General features: G+C 44.3%; 1 long non-coding RNA gene across 1 annotated transcript; it reads right to left on the minus strand.

Moving 5' to 3' along the window:
* Window positions 1–302: 302 nt before the first annotated feature.
* Window positions 303–16,620, minus strand: LOC116637534. Its single transcript, XR_004300496.1, has 4 exons — window positions 16,329–16,620; window positions 14,441–14,560; window positions 9,471–9,736; window positions 303–7,401 (listed from the first exon to the last, which is right to left on the minus strand). It is a non-coding gene; the product is annotated as an uncharacterized LOC116637534 (long non-coding RNA).
* Between the last annotated feature and the right edge of the window lie 2,668 nt (window positions 16,621–19,288).

The raw sequence follows: 19,288 nt of genomic DNA on the forward strand, positions 1-19,288 counted from the left end.
TCCACTGTGGGCTGGCTGTGTTCTCCTCCAGGACCCAGGCTGACACACCCAGCCTGGTCTGGAACGTTGCCACTCATCCTGGCAGAGGGCAATGAGAACACGGCAAACCGTGACCTGGCTCTTTAAGCTTCTGCTCAGCACTGGCATCACTCACATTTCATTGGCCAATGTCTGCCATTGATGGAGTTGCGAAATATAAATTTTTCTCAGGAAAGGGCAGTAGATTTCTTTAAATCTTTTTATTTTGAGATAATTGTTGATTCACATACATTATAAAAAATAATACAGAGATTCAGTGTACCCTTCACCCGGTTTACCCCCATGGCAACGTCTTGCACAACTATAGAACAATACCCCAACCAGGAAATTGACATTGGTAGAATCCACCAGCCTTATTCCGATGTCACCCATTTTATACGGACTCATTTGCGTGTATGTCTGTGTTTAGATCTAAGCAATTTTATCACACAGCAAACATTTTTGAAGAGTGATCCAGTCAACCACACCGGGTAAAGGGCTGGGACAGATTAACTAAGGAGGTAAGGCTATTCTCACCTCTTCATAGGAGTCCTATCTTTGAAAAATTAGTTCATGGAGAATAATAGGACAAACTCAGAAAACAAGAGTTTTGAAATCTATCCTGAGGGGCCTGTAAATGTAGTGGACATTTGTGTATTTGGCCCACCAGGATCCATAACCCCTTCTGGTGGCAGAACTCGTATTTAGTTTTAGGAAACCATCTCTTCCTTATTTTCAGGCCACATGTGCCAGTGGGTCGACCCTGTTCTGAGCACCTGATTCAGGCCTGGCCTTGTCAAATGTTCTATCCTCCTGGCTACAGTCACTGGTTCAGAGATGGACACATGAACCAATTGGTCCCAGCGCTTTTTACTAAATCTATTGATAAAGACATTCTCTTTACACTGGACTGGCTAAGCTGGTTAAGTTAAAAGCTCAGATCTTCTGGGAGTGAGATTAAGAAAGTCTGGCTGAGAAGCAAATCCAACACTAAGAGATAGAGAAAGGAGACCAAGCTTTGATGACACCGTGTGAGTCCCTGGACCTAGCCATTCCTGAAACTTTACTACTTTTGGACTCTTCAGCTAAATGAGCTAAAGAAATTTTTTTCTTTTTATTGTTGCTTAAACTGATTTGAGTTGGGTTTCCTGACACTTGTTCCTAAGTCTTTGAGTCCTGACTTACCTCAATTCCCAGTGCTAGACAGGGTAACCAAAAAAGGGTAATGGTAGTGCTCCTCTTCCCGAAGATTTACATAAAAATAGAGAGGGACACATGCACATACATATATTTTTTCCCCATCTACCTGTTCAGAAGCTGCCTACCTAACAATGTCAGGCAATAAGCCCAAGAAAATGAAATAAATTCTCTTCTTGCCCTCTCCTTTGTTTGGGGTTTTTGTGTACTTGTGAGAGAACTTCCAGATCTAAAAAAAAAAAAAATTGTGTGGACACTCTTCATTGCTGAATGCTTACAATTTTAAGACTGGCTTTACTGGGTCAATTTTGAGCCTAGTAACCGGGAAGGCTATAGGGAAAGCTGTAAAACGAACACTATTCTCAGGGGTTCGCAATGTTATTTTGACCCCCAGGGGGGTTCCAAGCCCCTCTAAGTGTCAACATGGTTGTGCAGGTAAGTGCCAGCAGATCGATGCATTTCCCTTCTTGAAAGAAAACTGTGTGTGTGTGTGTGTGTGTGTGTGTGTGTGTGTGATCAATAAAATATGCAAATGAAGCCTCAAACATCGGAGCACGTAAATGTGGGTATTTTCATTTCCCTGGATACGGACACATACAGCCATGAGAAGTTTCTTTGGGAGTTCTGTCATCTGCCATTTACAGAAAGTGGGAAGTTGTGCAGCCATTAGCCAAGGAGAGGGAAGCATTATCCTATCCACCAGCCCACGAAGACCTCTCAGCATAGTTCGGAGAGGCCATAAAGTACCAGAACGTGTGAGCACCAGCCACCCCCAAAATGCACAGATCTTCCTGGAAAACTACTTGAAAAATGTAAAAAGTGAGTTCTAAATTGTGAAATTACACTTTGTTCTTCTGCTTGCTCCAAAGAGCAGTCATTTGGCTGCTATTGTGTTTTTGAAACCCACTGTAAGGAATATTTATGCCACCGGAAACTTAATTGTGGCCTGTTTCGAAGACTTGTCCTTTTGTGGGAAATTACAGTTGAGCTTTCTGAGCCCTGTTTTCGATGGTCTGTCACTTCCATTGGGCCTTCCTCCTCAAGTGAGCTGCTGGAGCTAAGGCTGTGGGCTCTCCCAGTCGTAGTGAGGGGCCCAGGGTCCGAGGACAACTGCACCCAGCTTGGCTCTGCCATTTATGTATATATTCATGTGTATAATCATGACCCGTTGCTTACCCTTTCTGAGCCTTGGTTTTCTTAAGTGTAAAAAATAATACTAATATCTCTTTCATAGCTTTGTGATTAAAAACAGTTCATAGATTCATGATCCTTCTGTAAACAAAAAAAGCACCACAGACATATGAGATATTATTCTGCAGACTCTATGGTCATTTTTTAGAACACACACACACACACACACACACACACACACACACACACACCATAAAACCAACCACATGTGGGGAGAATGTGATTTTCTGCCATAGAACACAGTTAGTAAAAATACAATGGGTAGACTTGAACACTTTGGGGCTTAGCCATTGAAAACAATCCGAAGGGATCCAATTTTGAAGTAGGGTAAGGATGCAAAAGATTTTAAGTCCCTCAAAATGCTGAAAAGGACAAGAAAGTTTTTGGAACTACCCTCCTGTTCCTTGGTATTGGGTAAGCATAGAATAGGAGCGAGCACACGCATTTTGGAGCAAGAACAAGCAGAATTTGACTCATTGCCCATGTGGCCTCATTCACATTTCCTCACTTGCTGCCTCCAAGCCATCTTCTTGTCTGTTAGACTGGAATTCAAATACATCCCAGAGAAAGCTAGCGTGAGGATCAAATGAGATAATGCAGGGAAAGCTTGTAGCCTCGTGCCTGGCGAGAAGTGAACGCCAAGAATGGGTATTATTTGAACAAACCTAGGATTCCAGGAGAGTTAAAGAAAAGTTTTTTGTTTTTTTGTTTTTTTTTTTCAAGGCAGGGGAGAAAATAGAGATGTAAAAACTATTCAAGCTTTTTCAGCAGATTAGGCTCTATCTTTTCTGCTTTCAAGGTACTGATGATTTTCTCTCTCTTTCATTGTCACCTCAACTGGGTGTTGCTCTGATTTTCTAAAAACCCTGGATCCCAACAGGGAAACCCTGTGGAAATGAAACACTTAGTGATATTTCCAACTTTCGGGAAGATTTCAGTAAGGGCAGCCGGCTCTGGGTGATACTTTGCGTTAATCCAATGGATAAAGAGTCTATTTGCAGCATTGAGACGGTTAGAGGAAAGGTTTGAACAGAGGGGCAGGCGAGGGAAACTGGATGGATTCCCAGACCCAACCGAGTCAAGTCTTTCCAGTTCTGCTTCATCGTGTTGTTTGAAATAAATTCCCAAAACATAAGATTCCGCATATTTAAAAAAAAGCTCCAGAGCCCCATGTAAACGTTATTTGGGCTGATCAACTTCATTAAGATGGTCAAAGCTGTTTTCCTCACCATCAGTACAAATAATCAAGAGCTGACTGTGGTTAAATGAGGAATATTTTAGAAATACCATATGTAGCATTTTGGGCATTATCATACCTCAATTTTGGATGGCCAACTACCACCTCACTTGCTTCCTTTCTCACTCCAAGTATGCGTTACAAATCATAGTTACATAGGAAAATGATGGATTGGTTTGAAGGAGAAATGAGGACTCTACCTTATTCAACTTTATGTGCACCCAGCACAGTTGCTGAAATGGACGATGATCAGCATAAGCAGATAAAAGTAAGAGGTGTCGAGAGAATGGTTCCGCCTTCGACAAAAATACTGACGAGTTAGAAAGAGCTGTACACAGGTAAGCACATGTAGATGACTAGTGCATGAATGCACGTCCTCCATAAACAGTTACTGAGAGCCCACCGCGTGCTGCGCACTGTCCTCGGGGCCAGACGGGCAAAGACAAGCATGGAGCGGGTCCTGACTTCACGAGCTGCAGTCTGATAGGAGAAAGGCAGGTATGGGTCACGGTTCTTGGTTGCAGACAATATGATCCACCGTAGCTAGTTTAAACTGAAAGGAGTTAATTAAGTTTACAAATGTCTCACGAAATCATTGGGGAGAAACAGGCTCTGGGCTGCGCTTCCAGGACTCCACCAAAACAGTCTGCCAAAAGACAAGGGGCCATGGCCACAGACAGGAATGGGTGGACGAGGCAGCCACTGTCCCCTCCACTGGCTCCGTACGGAACCACGCCACAGGGGCCAGTATCAAAGCCAGAGATGGGGACCAATGGCCCATGTCCGGCCTCTTTTCCCATGAAACTTAGATCTGAATCCAAGTCCTGCCTGAGTGTATCTGACTGGCAGAATATAAATCCGTATCTGCACCCCAGCACAGGAGGTTGGGAACGACAGGCATTCTTGGATGGGAATTTGAGATCTGTATCATGCGGAACGAGCAGACTATGGAGAAACTATTCACAAGATTTCGGGCTGCTGTAAATGGCAATTGTTTGCTGCAAAGCTTAAATGAACAACTACAGTATGGAGTGAGGGCGCTGGGATGGATGTAGACCCAGAATGCTCCGGAAGTTAACCTGCGGATTTGGCCCTTGACTGAGTAGGATTTAGCCAAGGCAAAGAAGTGCAGGGAGAAAATATTTCAGCAGCATTCAATATTCCAAAAAATATTCAAATTCATGTGAACCAACTGGCTTTGTCCTCTGTACTGAGCAAAATGACCCCATTTCTTGCCCTGATGGCACTCACAGTTCAGGGCAACAGGAGAAAAGCCGCAAGCATTTTGTTAGAAGGCAGAATGTCCTTGACTAGTACTTGATATCATGGTGCCGTGCTTCGGGAGATGCCAAAGGTGGCCTTCTTTCCTCTGTCCTCAGCCACGGGCCTCTGAGTTGTCACGGAGCAACACCTTTCTCAAACAGACAATGGTGACCAGCTGCTAAAATCTGATCCTCTTTCTACGGATTGAACTGGGAGCACGGGAGGTGGGGAGGCGTTGGCGGGGGGTGCTGGGGGGAGGTTAGAATGAGATAATTCATCAGTTGATGAATAGAACCAGAAGCAGAAAAGACTCATCTGCACCTCACATAGCAGGAGCTAAGTGGGCCAAGGGAGAATCCAAGTATGTGGAAACAGAAGACACAAATCTATGAGGTACAGGGATGGTGTCCTGGCCAGAGGAGAAAGGAGTTCATTGGAAAGGCAGGAAGGAGAAGTCAAGGCAGAGTGGGGCTGTGTCTCAGTATGGGCAAAAGATCAATAAACTCCTGTCAAGGAGGGCAATGAGAGAACCCAGTTCCAAGAGCTGTGCTAGATCCTTCCACTTCCTAGACTCTGTTCCAACCTCTGCGAGGCCGGCTCTGTGCCCGGCCGTCCGCGCCAGGGAGGTCCTGCCTTTCTCATTCCCACCTGCAGCCTTCCCCGGCCATCCTGGGAGCTAGCTTCCTAGCACGTCTGTTCCGTGCATCAGCTACCACAGTGGAAGTTGAAAGGTCTGGAACTGGGCCCAACCAACATGGAAGCACCAAAATATTTTTCTTCAAATGAACAAGAAAACCAGAGTCTAACATTCATTGATAACCATTTAAATTTAGATGTAATTATATTTAATTTATGCCTCTATGCTTACTTCTTACTAAAACGCTATGTCATTTATTGACTCGAGGTGCTTTGAAATGTATGAAAATGTTACTAACAGTAAGTAAAATAACATGTGCTGTGATCACCTCCTCCCACGCCAATATCCTCCGACCCCCTGGCTCCCTTCCTGGAGATGGAGTTTGAGTGCATAAGGCACCTGGGTCACCAGTAAAGCAAAGAGCAGGAATGCGTGTTTTATTTTATAATTGTAAAGGAAACCTACTTGATATTCAAAGCAAGACAGTCCTTCTTTCTTAGCCCCAGCATGTAGTAAAATGCTAAACACCTATCTGGTGCTCTTAAATGCACATTGATTGATAATGTTTAAAATCAAAGGACGTTCAAATAAAAGTTTTTGCTTCTGTGCGAAGTTAGATTGGAGAAAGAACGGCTCTAGGTTACCATCCGAAACAGGGCAGCCACATCTCATTGCTGGAACTTTTCCCTTAGCAGAGGGAGTTTTATTGATCCTCTGCCATCAGTGAGCCTCAGCCCCGGTCTGCCTCAGTCTCCACTGTTCCTGCCAAGGGAGGGGCGGGCGGCTCCAGGTGGGAGGCTGGGGGTGTGAATGGGCAACCAGGAGAGAAGAGAGTCCCTCATCCAGGAGGACCCAGAGCCCCAGAGACAAGTGAGAGGCACATTAAGCAGTGACCCAGCGGAGTTGGAAAGGATGAGAAAATTCGACTAGAGTTAGATCAGGGTCCTTTTTGCATTCATTCATTCATTCATTCAGTGAAGATTTTTTGAGAGTGAAGATCCAGACCTGGAAGACATAGTCCCTGTTCTCAGGTTGTGACAAGCCACGAGTCCCGCCCTCAGGGTGATCTAGATGAGATACTCAGGTGCTTAGGGGACAAGTCCAGCCTCCAGAAACCGTCTGGGATGACTCCCCACTGGGAGCTGGGTCCGTGTATGGGCTTCAGTGCCATCCAATGGGAACCTGTTAGGTGACAGCAAACAAGAGCAAAACACAGGTACCTGGGATCCCAGCAGAACGTCAATTAGGAAGTCTGCTATTATCATTATAATTATTAGCCAAGCGCTATCTTTTATTGGGTGCTTACTATGTGCTAGACACCGTGCCGAGCACTCTCCCTGCTTCTCTTCTTCAGTCCTTACAACCTCCCTTTCAGCTGGGAGAGGCTACACTGGGCCACGGGCAGCTCAGCTCCAAGTCACTGTCACATGGCTAGCGAGTGCTAGGACAGGGATCCAATCTAGGATGGCCCCCGTCGGCTGTTCTCATGGGCCCCCAGGGCTCTGTTCATATCTAGGTGCATGGGCATCTAGAAGCACAGCTGGTTCTGACCCCACTTGCTCTGGTGGAAATGACTAGAATTTGAATGGCTGTTTTCACACAACTTAAGATCAAAGGCAGCTGCGATTGGGCTGGGACAGGAAGAATGCGCTGGTTCTCACATCTGGAGAAAGAGAGGTGAATGGACTCTCTGAGGTCTCACCTCCCACCGATAGTCTGTGCAAGACGTTATGGACATTCCGGTGTTGAATTAAGTTCAGTGGATTGACATAAAACAGGGAGGTGAGGCAGAAGCTAGACCAACAAAAGTCATTCCAGATTCCCGGGATCCGGAGTTTGCCTTTCAGCAGTTACGTTCCTGAAATGAGAGATGCAAATGTCAGAGAAGGGTGGGGAGATGAGGATGAACCTTGCGTGTACGGAGCATGGTCAGGTGGTAGAAAGTTAAAGAACTCATTGTTAATCACACAAAGGAGCAACCCGGGCCAGTAGCAAAAAGAAACAGGGATGGATGTCTTTGAGACGAGGGAAGTAAGTCTTAACAGAGATAGTTTTATGGATGCAGTTAGTTTTACCTTTAGTGATTTCCCATTTTCACTGAGACTTTATTCTTTTTCTCCTAATATTCTGTTCCATAGGACATTTTATTTAATGCCCACTGTGAAGAAATAGGCTCATTTAAATAAAATTTAACATTAATGTGATAATCAATCTTTAAACTGGAAGCAAGGGGGCCAATTTGTCTTGGTCGATCATGTCACCATTTAGATGCTGATTTATTTCTGTGGCTTTTCATTCTCCTTCACTCAGAGTTCTCTCTACCACTCTCCGCTGTGATTTCTTACTCACTGCTCATTGCATACTCAGGGGGTTCTCCTTCCTTCCAGAGAAGGCACGATTGTGGGGGTGACACAGTGATTGCAAAGGGCTTAAGCAGATTTTGGAGAGGATGCCATGGGAGTTCAGCCAAGGGAGTAAGGCTTCCCACCGGGGAGAATCCAGGTAGGCTTCATGGAGGGGGTGGCTAGTCCCTGAAAGGAGGCATTCTTTAGCATGGAGGGGACATCCAGGGGCAAGGAAGGAAAATTTAAGGGTGGAAAGAGAGGGATAGGAGCGAGGGTGAGGAACTGGGAGAGAGGGAAATGGAGCAAAAGCCAGGGGGGAGGCTGAGTTTGTTTTAGAAAGATGAGCTCCTAAAGCTGCCACTTGCCGTCTGTATTCTGATTGGGCACGTGGGTGCCTGCGGGGGGTGTGAGCAAGGTCTTTCTCCCAAGTCTTCCCAAAACGAAGTTCCATCAAGAATGGGCTTTGCTTGCAGCCACTCGTGGTCACACCTGCGTGGGTGTGGTCTAAGCAATGGTCCTCTTGGTCTGGGGGGAGCCGCAACTTGCATGTCTGTCCAGCTGATGCTGTCATCTGGGACCCTGCTTTGAGAACCGCTGCTCTAAAGTAGTCTTAAAAGCAGCTTTGAGAACCGCTGCTCTAAAGTAGTCTTAAAAGCACTGAAGGACCAGTAAAGCATCTGAGTAGAAACCACCTTTGTTTTTGTCAGGATAACACCTTTATTATTTTTTTAAAGAAATCTTATCCAATTAGATGAGTCAACTGCTGTTCTAGAACTCTGTCCAAAGATCTCCTGGGCCTTCAAACGACTGAGTTAGACCCAGAGCTCATCCTCCTAAGTAGGAAATACCTGTTGGCAGACCCCTTTGGGCCACGTGGGGTCAGAAAGTGGGGTGCCCTGGTCTACAGTTCTTCAGCAGCCACTATACCTGGGGCTCCCCATCTGTCCTGAGGACATCATCGGTAAACTCGCACTTACCCACCCTGGCGGCCAGGCAGTGAAACCAAAGAAGCTACCAGAGTAAGTGCTAATGAGGGCTGCGTCTGGGATCCAAGGCTCTGCAAACCGGGTGGAGGCCCCCTGAGCCTGTCCGGAAACCTCCCTGCTTGCTTCCCGCAGAGGGGAGACCCCTCACCTCAGCCCCCTTACTGTCTGCTCCTCTTTGCCTCCCATTCTCCCAGCAACCACTCGGCCTCGGGACTAACCCAGCTGGGATCTTATTTTCCATTTATGATTGTTAAAGAAAAGAAAGAAAGAATCTCTTTCACAATCACTTCCTCGAAGCTTAGGAAGCTGGGGCCATCTGACAGGTCATATTTGTACAAAAGAAAATCTTTGAAATGCAGTGAGGTAGTAATTTCCTTCATGCTCATCACAGGGAATTTCTAAAGCAGTAAGCTCGCTCTCTCTTTCTCCAATAAACTCTGTGGCACACCATTTATTTGGAGCAAGTGGGGAAAGGAGAGGTATGGAGAGGACTTGGGAAGAAGATTTCTTCAGAAATCACATTTTGAAAGGATTATATATTTATCTATGCCAAGGAAAACTACTAGGTGGTAGAATATCATGGTAATAGTCATTACCTCCAGTGGTAGAAGCATGTGCAGTTTGTACTTATTCTCTGTTCTTGTGGGGATTTTGCAGTTGGGAAAAACAAAAAGCAGGAGTTTTTAAAATCAATCTTAGGTCCCATTGCCTTTGGGGTGTGGTGCGTGTGCAGGACCCAAGAGCCACAGGCAAAGGCAGATAAGAGAGAAATGTTCAAATAAGAGAAGAGGGTTCGAAGGCCAGCCAGAGAAGTCCAGGAAAGATGGGGGTTGGCTTGTCCCTGTGGGATCTGTTCTGTAGGCTAAAGACAAAAAACAAAGAAAATCCATATAATTTTATTCCCGAAACAAGAACCAGCATTTAATCTAAAGAAGCATTCTCAGGGGGCGCTTGGGTGGCTCAATCTGTTAAGTGTCTGTCTTGGGGTCAGCGTTCTTTGTGGACTTTCCTACTTCTCGGACTAGAAATAACCCAGACAGGCCAGTGATGGCCACTTAACAATAAAATGAAGGCACATTAAGACAATGAGATCCGATTTCCTGCCTATTAGTTGGCAGAGATTTTTAAATGGCCACAGGCATACATTCTCTCATGTGCATGCACTGGGAGTATGAATTGATGCAACGACAGTCCTGGAGAGCAATTTTGCAATGGTGTATAAAGTTTTAAGACCATGCCATACCACTTGACCTCGCAATTCCACCTCTAGTAACCAACCACAAGGAAATGATCAGAGATGAACATGAACAATGATGCACAAGATGTTCATCAAGGCATTATTTATATTATTTTTAAAAAGAATAAGTCAGGGGATTGATCAAGTAATGGATAATAAATGCATATAATGGAATACTATACAGAGATTATAAACCATGTTACAGAAGTGTATCTAATGCCATAGAAAATTGTGCTAAATCATCAAATAAGATACAAAAGTACACCCAGCCTTCCACTACCACCACCCCCTCCTGAGCAAGTACTCATCCACAGCTGCTTGCATGTGTGACATGGGACACCTCCTCCTGCCACCCCCACTACCCTGGCCCAGAGGTCTGTGGTCTAGAAGATTAAGACAAAAATCAGCTTTCCTCAAACTAGATTTTTTTTTTTTTTTTAGCTGTAGGGGAAGGAGAACCCAAACCAAACAGGCAAAGTTATGTAATCAGCTAATAACCCAAAGTCAGGGCTAGACTCAGTTGAGAAACCATCAGTAGTTCAACAATGTGACCAAGGACCCAGTTTCTTTCTGGGGCAGTTATTTCTCTCTCCCTACATTTTCCTTATGAATGGCCTCTGAGTTGGTCATTGGCAAGGATCGTTGCCATTTTTTTTTAAGCCTCTGCTAGGAGTAGTCTCTCATTTCGTGATCCTCCCAGGTGGGGTAGGGTACAGAGGCTTTCTTCTCTGCGCTCCAGGGAGCTGATGGCAAACTTGGGTTTATTTTCACTTTACAGAAGCAGCAATCTCATCTTTACCATGCATCTTCCGGAGGGGAAGAGAGGAAATATTTGGTAGTTTTTGTGCAAGCTCTGGGATCAGTGCTCTCCTTTGCCCAAGCTCAATCATGGGACCATCCCTGACCCAGTGAATTCAAGGGGATGGGATGGGATGCCCCAGTTGGCTAGAGCCAGGTCATGAGAAGTGAAAGAAGGAATCCACACAGAAAGAGAGCCCAGTCAATAAATATGGGAAATCTTGAATAAAATTATCCAAATCCTTCTTGGCTTCTAATATGCTAATGTGCACTATAAACCACCAAAAAAGAGGTGTGAAGAGGAAGGATATAATATATAGTGTTTCACACAGAGCACACTTTGGAAAATGCTAGAGTAAATCTAAGGAAGATTGGTGGCCTATAAGTAGGGTGACTATGCGTCCAAGTCTACCTAGAACAATCTTGGTTTATACCTTGGTTGCTCCAACTTAACTGTAATTAGCTTTCATGTCACTCTCAAAAAGGTCAATTTGAATGACAGATTAAAAAGTCACCTCCAGTGACCTGGATTGAGGACTCTATGGTGCTCCAAGTTGGCTGTGAATCACTGACCAAGTCACATCTTCTCTTGGAAGGTTGTAAATTTAAGACTTAGAAAAAAAGAGACATTAGGAAGAAATCAAAAAAGACCAGCAGAAGCAGTAATAACATAGACAGAGAAAGGCTAAGTCTTGAATCTGGTGGGTCACCAAAGTAGGACCAGCATGGGAATGCTTCTCCAAGAATGGTAACAGTGGGAGGGGAGGGGACATGTGTGAGGGAGATCTAGTACTCCACACACCCTGACTCCCTGACTGTTCAGCTCCAAGTTCAGCTGCTGAGATGTTGTCCTGTGGCAGCTTTCTCCCGGGATGTTTGTGCAAGCCTCATCCCCACAGCCCATCTGAGCACATCTGCACAACCCAAGATGGCTTTTCTCCGTGTGGTTCCCAACTATGGCTGCGCATAAGAACCACCATGGAGCTTTTAGGATATTAAGACTGTCGGAACACCTATAACCCCTGCCCCAGGTTTTTGCTTTATAAAAAAAAATATTTCAAAAACTTTCTTTTTAAAGATTTTATTTATTTATTTGATAGAGAGAGATAAATAAATTTTATTTATTTATTTATTTATTTGATAGAGTAGGCAGAGCAGCAGGCAGAGGGAGAGGGAGAAGCAGGCTCCCCGCTGAGCGGGGAGCCCCATGTGGGGCTCGATCCCAGGACCCTGGGACCATGACCTGAGCCGAAGGCAGACCTTTAACTGACTGAGCCACCCAGGCGCCCTCAAAAACTTTTGAAATTAGTTTTCAAAAACCTGGTTTGCTCTAGATGTTGAGACTACAGCATGCTTTAATACAGTTTTTTTTTGTTGTTGTTCTTTGTCATATTTTTTAAAACTTCTGCAATGAACAAATACTTCTTCGCAACAAGAAAATAATAGGTATTAAAACACAAGGAAGTAGAAATAAACCCTTACATTTATGGTCAGTTGGTCATCAACAAGCCTGGCAAGGTAATTCAATAGGGGAAAGAATAGTTCTTTCAACAAATGATGCTGAGACAACTAGATATTTACATACAAAAGGATGAATTTCGATGCCTACCTCCCACCACACACAAAAATTGCCTTAAAATGAATTATAGACCCAAATGCAGGATCTAAAACTATAAAACTCTTAGTAGAAGACATCAGAGTAAATCTTTATGACCTTGGGTTAAGCAGTGGTTTCTTAGATATAACACCAATAGCATGATAAAAAAAAAATCAATTGGATCCCATAGAAATGAAAAACTTTTATGCTTTAAAGTGTACCATTTAAAGAGTGAAAAAAAAAAACCCATGGAAAAACTATGGAATTGGAAAAAATATTTGCAAATTGTATATCTGATAAGTACCTGTATCCTGAATACATAAAAAACTCTCATAACTCAACAATAAAAAAAGCAAAAAATCCAATTTTAAAACCGGGAAAGGATTTCAATAGACATTTCTAAAAGGAAGATACACAGATAGCCAATAAGCACATGAAAAGGCGCTTAACATCTAACATGATGGATATGTTAATTAGCTTGATTATGGTGATTATTTCATATATATACACATATCCAAACATCAAGCTGTACACCTTAAATATAAACAATTTTTGTTTTTCAATTATACCTCAATAAACCTGGAAAAATAAGAGAAAAGGTGCTCAACATTACTAGTCATTATGGAAATGCAAATCAATATCACAACTGAGATACCTGACTTCACACCCACTAGGATATCTACAGTAAAAAAAGACAGACAATAACAAGTGTTGGTGAAGAGAAAATGGAACCCTAATACATTCTTGGTGGGATTATAAAATGGTGTATCACTTTGGAAAACAGTTTGGCAGTTCCTCAAAAAGTTAAACACAGAGTTACCATATGACCCAATAATTCCATTCCTAGATATCTACCTCAAAGAAAAAACATATGTCCACACAAAACTTGTACATGAATGCTCATAGTAACATTATTCATAATAACCCCAAAATGAGAACAACCCAAATGTTCATCAACTGATGAATGGATACACAAAATGTGGTATATCCATACAATGGGAAATTATTCGGCCATTAAAAAAAGGAATGGAGTACTGATACATACTACAACATGAATGGATCTTGGAAACTTTCTGCTAAGTGAAAGAAGCCAGTCACAAAAGATCACATACTGGGTGAGTTTGTGTATATGAGATGTTCAGAATAGTCAAATCCTTAGAGCCAGAAAGTAGATTAATACCTGCCAGAGAGTGGGGGTTGAAAGGAGTGACTGCTAATGGCTATGGGATTTCTTTTAGGAGTGATGAAAATGTTTTAAAATTAGATAGTGGTGAGGGTTGTGCCACTCTATGAATACATTAAGTACAACAGACTTGTACATTTTATAAGGGTGAACTTTTTGGTATGTGAATCACATCACAATAAAGCAATTACTAGAAAACCAACAATCACTCTACTTCCTGGGGCACCTGGGTGGCTCAGTCGGTTAAATGTCTGACTCCTGATCTCAGCTCAGGGTCATGAGTTCGAGCCTTGTATTGGGCTCCGTGCTTGGTGCGGAGCCTGCTTAAAAACAACAAGGATCAAGTAAGTCAGTGGCAGGATTGTGGTAGTGAACCAAGGGCATTTCCAGAGGTGTTGAGGTTGGAATTGTGGGAAGAGCTGGGAATGAATAAAAATGAGTGGAGTTGAGGGGGGGTTCCCCATCCTGCCTCATCTGGTCCACTGGTCCACTGATCTGAACTCCTTTAATTGTTATAGTGTTCTGGGACATTTTTTAAAATCAAAATATAATTGAGGGGGCAATTATATCTTCCTAATGTATTTGCTCCTATTTTTTAAAGTACACTTTATTTTTTTATAGCAAAATCATGAAGATAGTACAGAGAGTTCCTACATAGCCCACACCCTTCTTCCTCTATTAGTAACATCTTACGTTAGTATCACATAGCACAGTATAGTACATCTGTCACACTTCATTCAGGTTTCCTTACCTAATGTCATGTTTCTGTTCCAGGATCCCAGCCAGGATACCACGTTTCGATTAGTCATCAAGTCTCCTGAGGCTCCTCTGGGTTGGAACAGTTTCACAGATTTTTCTTGGTTTCCATGACCTTGATGGTTTTGAAGAGCACTGGTCAGGCATTTTGGAGAATGGCCTTCTATGGGGATTTGTCTGATGCCTTTCTCATAATTAGACTGTGGTTATAGGAATTTGGGGGAAGATCTCAGAGGTCGGGAAGCATTTCTAACATACATCAAAGGAACCTGTTATCAACATGATTTCCCACTGTTGATGTTGACCTTGATCACCATCAGGCTGAGGTAATATTTGCCAGGTTTCTCCGCTTGTAAAGGTTCTCCTTTCCCCTCCTTTCCCATAGTCTTTGGAAGGAAGTCACTATGCATAGCCCACACTGTTACATTCCACCTCCATGAGGGAAGAGTATACATAAATACAAATTACTTGGAATTCTTCTGCATAGATTTGTCTCTTCTTCCCAGTTTATTGATTTATACAGTCATTATTTAATATCAGTATGGACTTAAAAATATTTATTTTCTACTTTCGGTTATATTTAATGCTATTTTTATTGTTATCGATGTTCAAATTGGTCCAACTTTGGCCATTGGGAGCTTTTTCAGTTGGCCTGCTCCCATAATTGTGGGGGTTTTTTAATTTGTTTTCTCTTTTTGAGCCCTTCTTTACTTTCTGCAGTACAAGATCCCATATTTTTTATTACAACAATATCTCATTGAAACAGAAAAGTAAAGAGAATAGTATAAACCTCACATACTCACCTCTTAAATTTAATAAGTGTTAGCATTTTTTTCACATATCTGCCTCAATTTTTGTTTTTGTTTTTATGTCTAACAGAGACTTTACAAATACAGCCACGATATCACCATCACACCCAGCGAAGTGAATACTAATGCCTGAATATCACCTGTTACAAGCCATCACTCAATTCTCCCTGTTTAAAAAAAGCCATTTTTGCAGTTGGTTTGTTCAAATCAGGTTTCCGTTGGATTTGGCTAATTGTTATCTTCATGGTGCCATATCAAATATTCATTGATCTTCAAAATATTTCTTATAAATAAGAGTTATACCTAGGAGCTTGATTATAGTGCCCCCAGAGTTAAAAACACCTAATAAGGCAGCCATGACTTGAACTTTCAATTTATTTTTATTTATTTTTTAAAAGATTTTATTTATTTATTTGACAGGGAGAGAGAGGACAAGCAGGTGGAGTGGCAGAGGAAGAAGCAGGCTTCCCGCTGAGCGGGGAGCCCGCTGTGGGGCTCGATCCCAGGACTCCTGGATCATGACCTGAGCCGAAGGCAGATGCTTAACGACTGAGCCACCCAGGCACCCTCGAACTTCCAATTTAAATGGCACTTATCTCTGGGGGAAGCGAAGGCCCTCGGGGACCCACGTTTAGAAGGAGAAGGGGGGAGGTGAAGGCTGCGAAGAATTCACAGCCGGTGACGGTGATGCCGAGTGCAAATGCCGGGAGACATATAACCAGGCTCCTAGTTAATTAGGTTGTGATTGTTTTTGCTAGTGCTCTGGTTACCAAGTCCCACAGACTTTTATGGACTGTCCCGGCTCTATTTTTCCCATAAGCCCTATTATTTTTTAGCATGCTATTTTGTAGAACTCAGACTTTTTTTAGCGACGTGTATGTGACGTTAGAGCAGAAATGAATGAAAAAGACTGATAGGGCATCAGGACAGTCCTGGAAATCTCAGAACAGCTGGTGTCTGTGTGTCTGAGGCCCCGCTTCTAGCTCTGCGGCTCCTGGCCGTCCTCTTGAGGGGACTCCCGGGTCAGTTGGCTTCCCTGCTGTCCCCCAGGAGGGCTCCAGGCTGGAGACTTACCTTGAGTCCTTTTTGGTGCCTGGCGGGGCCTTGCCTCTGTTCCTGGCCTCCGTCAATGCTCCTGGTTGTGCTCCGCTTACTCCCACAGGTCCTGCATCCTCCACTACTGTTTCTTTACAGAATATCAGGGATCGGCTGCCTGATGGCCCGAATAGCAAGCTGAACGCTCTCAGCCGCCCCCCTGGAAGGGCCTTCTGGAACTGGTCACTGGTGAGGAGGAGGCCAGTCACCGGCAGACCGAGCCCAGGAAAGGCTCGTGCGCACCAGGGCTACTGTCCCCAAGCAAAACGGCAGAGAGATGGCTGCTTGGGGAGGTTTTTTAATGATTCATTTACCGTGCTGGCAGAAAGGACTTTTTTTTTTTTTTTTTTTTTTAGTTTTCTCTATTTCCCTCCTGCATTCCGTCTCCCTCCCCCACCAATGTTTCAACAAATGAGGGTCCAAAGTCTAGGTACACGTATCTTAAAAACCATCGAAGAAATTAAATTTAAAATGTACACTTTATAAAACAAACAAGCAAACAACGCACTACGGTGCTCTCAGGAGAAGGCATTTGGGTGAAAGGTGTGAAATCAAACCGCAGGGAGCTGACAGAGCTCCAGAGAGAAGAGCTTTGTGCGATCTGGCCCTGGCGTCGCACTTGATTTAGGGGGCCCCCATCTCCTCCCTCTTCTAAAGGCCAGTGAGGCCCCACCAGCAGCCTCCTTTGGAACAGGGATTTAAGTAAACAGAGACTGGGTGTCAAGACTGCTCCTTACTGCAGTGTCCCCAAGGAGTGTCCCTAGCTGTCCTGTGCTATCCTCTGGGCAGGGGAAATTGGGGGTCAGGGGTCTCAGGCTCCAACTGGGGTTTTGTCAACAGGCTAGTGGCTGCCCTGCTGCCCCGAATTCCATGACGAGAAGGACTCTCCGGAGTGCTCTGTCCCTCTAGATTCCATCCTGGCTACAGTTCCCACACTCAAGCTTCCAGGAAGTTTCCGAGGTTCTTGACACAAACAAAATGGGGACAGAAGTGGAGAGCCTCACTGCTCACTGCCCAGAACTTGGGGCCACCAACTCCCTTCCATTCCTAACACCCTCTCTCCTTCTTGGGATCCTTCTTTCTTTTTGTTTCTTCCCTGCTCTCCCGTATCTCCATTTCCTCCATTTTTCTGGACATGCTACTCCCTCCCTCAGAAAGAACATCCCAAGTTTTTTCTTGTGTCTTACACATTTCCCAGCTTCCAGAACATTCTGGAACTGGGCAGAGAGGGAAGCCAGCTTTAGTTTTCTGTGTGGAGGCTAATCTCCAATCTCTACCACCATCTGTTTAGGTGACTTTAGGCAAATGGCAGACATGCACTTAGCTTCTGTTTGGACATTGGTAAAACAGAGATAAAACTCATCCATTTCTCAGACTCACTGTAAAAATGGGCTCTCTGGGAGGTAGCTATTATTATTGTCGTTATTTAGCTTCCAAAGCTGTGTTCCCAGCCTACTGAGCTGCAACAGCACCTTTCCTGCAAAGCCAGACCTCCCAGCTGCAGGTGGAGGACAGGCTGGATGTGATGCACCTGCTGAGCCCCAACCTCCCAGCCAGCTTTTGGGTTCCTCTTCAGCCCCTCCAGGAAGCCGCCATACTGCTGCTCCTCGTCAAGGATCTATCTGGCTGCTTGTTGCATCCACTGCTTTTCCCTTCAGGCCAGAGCCAAGGCGGCCTTTGCCTGCTCTGCAGACCCAGAGAATTAGGGTTCCAGTCCACAGCCTGCCCACCGACCTTGCTGGTCTACCATTGCCCTCCAGATCCAAGGGAGGGCCTCTGCCAAGCTCTTTCCAAGTTGGCCCCAACTTCCAAATCACAATGTCTACAGAGGGATTGTCAGAGGGGGTGTGGGGTAGGGCATGTGGCAGTTCTACGAATTCAAACATGGCTCCCTCAGTATTTCTAGTTCAACTGTCTGCCAATAAAGTGTGACAGGGTGGGGGGGAGGGAGAACTGGCATCTCATTTCTTCCAAAGCTCCTCTTGGAGCTGCAGGATTGGTGCCCCAATACATCTCATGGATTTATCTTGCTCTGGGAGCTCAATTCCTTTGTCGGTCTCCCTGGAAGGGTGAGCTGTGCCTGCAAGGCAGGCCCCGTAAGGCAGCCCCCAGGGGGTGTCCGAACCTGACAGAACCACATTACTTCAGGGCAGTCCAGATTTGGAAGACAGGGAGCTGTGTTTTTTTCTCCAAATCAGTTTTGCTGAAGATGGTGTGCCCTCCCGTCCTCTCAACTCCCGGGAAGCTTCCATCGCGTGTGGCAGCCCAGCGTCCACTTGGTAAAAATACCTTTTTTATTTATTGGCTGGCAAAATACTCTATTTACCAAACCATTCCGGGTTCCTCTAAAGATAAAATGGAGGTAAAGCCCAAAAGGAAAATTAACGCTTTAATGCCGTCTTGCAGACTCCTGCTTCATTTCGTTGGAAAATGAGGGCGATAAAGCACAGCATCGGCAGCCTGCGTAAAGCAGTTGTGTAATTTTCTTTTGTGCAAGGAACTAATTCTCAAGCATAAGACTTCTCACCTAAGAGAAGTCGAATGATGGTGGATAGCTCCTGTGTACTAATTACATCTTCCTTTATATCTTTGGCTTGAACTCTAATTTGCTTACAGTTTAATGAACATCAGTTCTTGCTGCGAAGTATCTAAGTACCTAGGAGATTGAATCCTTAGGCAGTCAAATGCTCTCACTCTCAACACTAATCTCCAAACCCTCTGCATTCTAAACCGACTTCCAAAGGAGAGTGGCTCTTTAAAGGCTTGTGAATCACTTCTGAGCAGTAACTGTGCACTTAAATTAAAAGCCATGATCTGGCAGGAGACTTGGGTTGTGCTGGAAATAATAATAATAGTAATTTTTACAGAAAGGCTTTTCGGGTTTCGGTACTAGGCACGATTTGTCAGCTTCCATAACGGCCTGTTGCAAAAGCCACATG

The sequence above is a fragment of the Phoca vitulina genome, unplaced genomic scaffold (genome assembly GCF_004348235.1).
Source record: "Phoca vitulina isolate PV1807 unplaced genomic scaffold, GSC_HSeal_1.0 scaffold14, whole genome shotgun sequence".
NCBI classification, from domain to species: Eukaryota; Metazoa; Chordata; class Mammalia; order Carnivora; family Phocidae; genus Phoca; species Phoca vitulina.